The 5,000-nt window shown below is 56.8% G+C and overlaps 2 non-coding genes across 2 annotated transcripts; both read left to right on the top strand.

The window, feature by feature from the left end:
- The first annotated feature begins 2,179 nt into the window (after positions 1–2,179).
- On the top strand, positions 2,180–4,090 carry LOC124747817. Its single transcript, XR_007011578.1, has one exon. It is a non-coding gene; the product is annotated as a small subunit ribosomal RNA (ribosomal RNA).
- Positions 4,091–4,441: 351 nt separating this feature from the next.
- On the top strand, positions 4,442–4,596 carry LOC124747816. The gene has a single exon (XR_007011577.1). It is a non-coding gene; the product is annotated as a 5.8S ribosomal RNA (ribosomal RNA).
- Positions 4,597–5,000: the final 404 nt, after the last annotated feature.

The following is a 5,000-nucleotide window of genomic DNA, read 5'->3' as shown; positions in this document are numbered from 1 at the left end:
CCATGTTGTACCTTAACCTAACCCACGTTGTACCTTAACCTAACCCACGTTGTGCCTTAACCTAACCCACGTTGTGCCTTAACCTAACCCACGTTGTGCCTTAACCTAACCCACGTTGTGCCTTAACCTAACCCACGTTGTGCCTTAACCTAACCCACGTTGTGCCTTAACCTAACCCACGTTGTGCCTTAACCTAACCCACGTTGTGCCTTAACCTAACCCACGTTGTGCCTTAACCTAACCCACGTTGTGCCTTAACCTAACCCACGTTGTGCCTTAACCTAACCCACGTTGTGCCTTAACCTAACCCACGTTGTGCCTTAACCTAACCCACGTTGTCCCCTAACGTAACCCACGTTGTCCCCTAACGTAACCCATGTTGTCGCCTAAACCTGCTCTGTAATTGTTATACGACTCGTTCAATTAGTGTAGTGTTGCCCACCCGCAACCCTCGCAATATAGTTCGCTACTCGCACTGCCCGCTCCCCTGTGTATCGCTTCATGTTAAACACCTTGCAAGTCTTGCTGACTTTCCACATGCTCCTGCTGTACACTGTAATGTGGATGGCAGCAGGACGTACATGCCGCCCCTCCCCACGTCCCCACCTTGCCCCCCTGCCTTCGCAAGCTGGTTGGTGAGAAGTTTGCATGTTCAATGCCCTTCGCATGCGACGTACTCAGGCTACGTTGTGGTGCGGCCTGTGTCAACCGTCCGCTAATGTCGTACGCGTAAACCACAATCTGTACTGCACATTCGTCCTTATGTACCGAATGATACATCGTGGCACATGTGTGACCGTACAACGACTGCGCCCAAAAACGGCGGACCATACAGTGCAAATATTGTGCACGCAGCTACGTGTCGTCTCCCTATGAGAGCTGGATTGCAGTGTGGTACGCCATAGAGACGTGTGGGAGGAACGGACGCCGTGGATGGCGATCAGCATGAGCTGTCTGTTGATGTATTCGGACCTAGTCGTCTCTCCTCACACACCGTGATGGCATGGTGCACCGCGTTCCATATCTGCGACATGCTACAGAGGCCGGTTGACAGTCGTTCGAGCAATGGACATCGCATACGTACGGGGGCCACCTTCCACGTATTGTCTAGGCGTGCACATTTTGTTGCGTGTATGTGGGCAGACGTAGTGTGGCGTGACACCTGACACAGGCATGCAATAATCGTTGAAGTTGCAAATGGCGATGGACGCCTGCGTTTTCTGGTGAAGTTACGCAAATGAACAAATGGTAACCTGTTGTGGTGCGGTTGTTCTCGCTAGGGGTGAATCGGTGATGGCGACGATAGGTTGAGGTACGAACCGGTTGTTCCAGCGATACCCACCATGCCGACGAAACTGAACGGCATCTGGGTGTGAAGCGATACGCGGCGGTGGCTGGGTGGGACCGTCCCCGGCCGGTGAGGGGGCGCCTCCCGGCGTGCTGGCCGCGCGGTGCGTGGGCGCACGCGCTACAGCCGGCTGGTGGGGGCGGCCAGTGGCAGGCGCGCCGGCCGACGGACGCGGCAGGCGTCGCAGCTGCGCGCCGGCGCACCCTGCGCGCGGCGCCGTGCGGCCAAAGTAGGTCCTCGCGGGCCCGGTGCGAAGCGCGGTGGACATCTTCAGTGTGCTGGTCCGATTGAGGACTGTGTGCGTTGAGGATGCGCCGCCGCCCCGGCGCTCGGCGCCGCGACGCCGTCTGCTGCTCGGTCGCCCCAGCGGTTCTCGCTGGTGGTTTGTATCGCAGCTGTGCGGATGTGTTGGCGCGTGCGCTGTGCTGGGAGAGTTCGCTTCGGCACCCAAGTGGGGCTTTTGTCCTTCTGTGGCGCTGGCGTTGGAGCTGCCGGTCACCGTAGGTGGCGCGTGTTGTCTCCCGCCGGCAATGCCACGACAGCACGCTCCCGGGCCTCTGTCGGCAGCGGCAAGCTCAGTTGGGAGCACGGGTGGTCGCACCGAAAGCGTCTACTCGCCTAACTCCGGGCGATTGCGCCTCTCTCGAACCCGACCAAGTACTTGGGACGGCGCTGCGCGCCGCCGGGACCTGAGAGGGTTTCGAGGTGTATTGTGCAGGGGAGCTCAGCCTCCTCCTGTTTGCAGAATGATTGAGCGGACGCTTGCGTGTTCGCGCGGGCCCCCGGGACACACTCCCGGGCGGCCGGCTGCTCAGCTCTAGTTGACGCAGCTCCCTGGTTGATCCTGCCAGTAGTCATATGCTTGTCTCAAAGATTAAGCCATGCATGTCTCAGTACAAGCCGCATTAAGGTGAAACCGCGAATGGCTCATTAAATCAGTTATGGTTCCTTAGATCGTACCCACGTTACTTGGATAACTGTGGTAATTCTAGAGCTAATACATGCAAACAGAGTCCCGACCCAGAGATGGAAGGGACGCTTTTATTAGATCAAAACCAATCGGTCGGCTCGTCCGGTCCGTTTGCCTTGGTGACTCTGAATAACTTTGGGCTGATCGCACGGTCCTCGTACCGGCGACGCATCTTTCAAATGTCTGCCTTATCAACTGTCGATGGTAGGTTCTGCGCCTACCATGGTTGTAACGGGTAACGGGGAATCAGGGTTCGATTCCGGAGAGGGAGCCTGAGAAACGGCTACCACATCCAAGGAAGGCAGCAGGCGCGCAAATTACCCACTCCCGGCACGGGGAGGTAGTGACGAAAAATAACGATACGGGACTCATCCGAGGCCCCGTAATCGGAATGAGTACACTTTAAATCCTTTAACGAGTATCTATTGGAGGGCAAGTCTGGTGCCAGCAGCCGCGGTAATTCCAGCTCCAATAGCGTATATTAAAGTTGTTGCGGTTAAAAAGCTCGTAGTTGGGATTTGTGTCCCACGCTGTTGGTTCACCGCCCGTCGGTGTTTAACTGGCATGTATCGTGGGACGTCCTGCCGGTGGGGCGAGCCGAAGGCGTGCGACCGCCTCGTGCGTGCTCGTGCGTCCCGAGGCGGACCCCGTTGAAATCCTACCAGGGTGCTCTTTATTGAGTGTCTCGGTGGGCCGGCACGTTTACTTTGAACAAATTAGAGTGCTTAAAGCAGGCAAGCCCGCCTGAATACTGTGTGCATGGAATAATGGAATAGGACCTCGGTTCTATTTTGTTGGTTTTCGGAACCCGAGGTAATGATTAATAGGGACAGGCGGGGGCATTCGTATTGCGACGTTAGAGGTGAAATTCTTGGATCGTCGCAAGACGAACAGAAGCGAAAGCATTTGCCAAGTATGTTTTCATTAATCAAGAACGAAAGTTAGAGGTTCGAAGGCGATCAGATACCGCCCTAGTTCTAACCATAAACGATGCCAGCCAGCGATCCGCCGCAGTTCCTCCGATGACTCGGCGGGCAGCCTCCGGGAAACCAAAGCTTTTGGGTTCCGGGGGAAGTATGGTTGCAAAGCTGAAACTTAAAGGAATTGACGGAAGGGCACCACCAGGAGTGGAGCCTGCGGCTTAATTTGACTCAACACGGGAAACCTCACCAGGCCCGGACACCGGAAGGATTGACAGATTGATAGCTCTTTCTTGATTCGGTGGGTGGTGGTGCATGGCCGTTCTTAGTTGGTGGAGCGATTTGTCTGGTTAATTCCGATAACGAACGAGACTCTAGCCTGCTAACTAGTCGCGTGACATCCTTCGTGCTGTCAGCGATTACTTTTCTTCTTAGAGGGACAGGCGGCTTCTAGCCGCACGAGATTGAGCAATAACAGGTCTGTGATGCCCTTAGATGTTCTGGGCCGCACGCGCGCTACACTGAAGGAATCAGCGTGTCTTCCTAGGCCGAAAGGTCGGGGTAACCCGCTGAACCTCCTTCGTGCTAGGGATTGGGGCTTGCAATTGTTCCCCATGAACGAGGAATTCCCAGTAAGCGCGAGTCATAAGCTCGCGTTGATTACGTCCCTGCCCTTTGTACACACCGCCCGTCGCTACTACCGATTGAATGATTTAGTGAGGTCTTCGGACTGGTACGCGGCATTGACTCTGTCGTTGCCGATGCTACCGGAAAGATGACCAAACTTGATCATTTAGAGGAAGTAAAAGTCGTAACAAGGTTTCCGTAGGTGAACCTGCGGAAGGATCATTACCGACTAGACTGCATGTCTTTCGATGTGCGTGTCGTGTCGCGCAACACGCTACCTGTACGGCTCGCCGTAGCCGTGCGCCGCGTGCGGAACCACGCGTGCCTCTCAAAACTAGCGGCAATGTTGTGTGGTACGAGCGCTGAAGCGCTGGAGCGGCTGGCCTGCGGCACCTGGCGCCTGGCGCCGGTTTTGAATGACTTTCGCCCGAGTGCCTGTCCGCTCCGGTGTGGAGCCGTACGACGCCCGTCGGCCGTGAGGCCGTTGGACACAGAACGCTGGAACAGGGGCCGCCACACGCCTCACTCCCGCCTATGCGACCGTCTCGAAAGAGACGGCGGAAACTGAGAAAAGATCACCCAGGACGGTGGATCACTCGGCTCGTGGGTCGATGAAGAACGCAGCAAATTGCGCGTCGACATGTGAACTGCAGGACACATGAACATCGACGTTTCGAACGCACATTGCGGTCCATGGATTCCGTTCCCGGGCCACGTCTGGCTGAGGGTCGGCTACGTATACTGAAGCGCGCGGCGTTTGCCCCGCTTCGCAGACCTGGGAGTGTCGCGGCCGCCTGTGGGGCCGGCCGCGTCTCCTCAAACGTGCGATGCGCGCCCGTCGCCTGGCGGTTCGCATACCGGTACTTTCTCGGTAGCGTGCACAGCCGGCTGGCGGTGTGGCGTGCGACACCTCGTACAACGACCTCAGAGCAGGCGAGACTACCCGCTGAATTTAAGCATATTACTAAGCGGAGGAAAAGAAACTAACAAGGATTCCCCCAGTAGCGGCGAGCGAACAGGGAAGAGTCCAGCACCGAACCCCGCAGGCTGCCGCCTGTCGTGGCATGTGGTGTTTGGGAGGGTCCACTACCCCGACGCCTCGCGCCGAGCCCAAGTCCAACTTGAATGAGGCCAC

The sequence above is a fragment of the Schistocerca piceifrons genome, unplaced genomic scaffold (assembly GCF_021461385.2).
Source record: "Schistocerca piceifrons isolate TAMUIC-IGC-003096 unplaced genomic scaffold, iqSchPice1.1 HiC_scaffold_395, whole genome shotgun sequence".
In the NCBI taxonomy this organism is placed as follows: domain Eukaryota; kingdom Metazoa; phylum Arthropoda; class Insecta; order Orthoptera; family Acrididae; genus Schistocerca; species Schistocerca piceifrons.
Note: the sequence above shows the minus strand (reverse complement) of the source record. Positions and strands in the feature narration are given on the sequence as shown.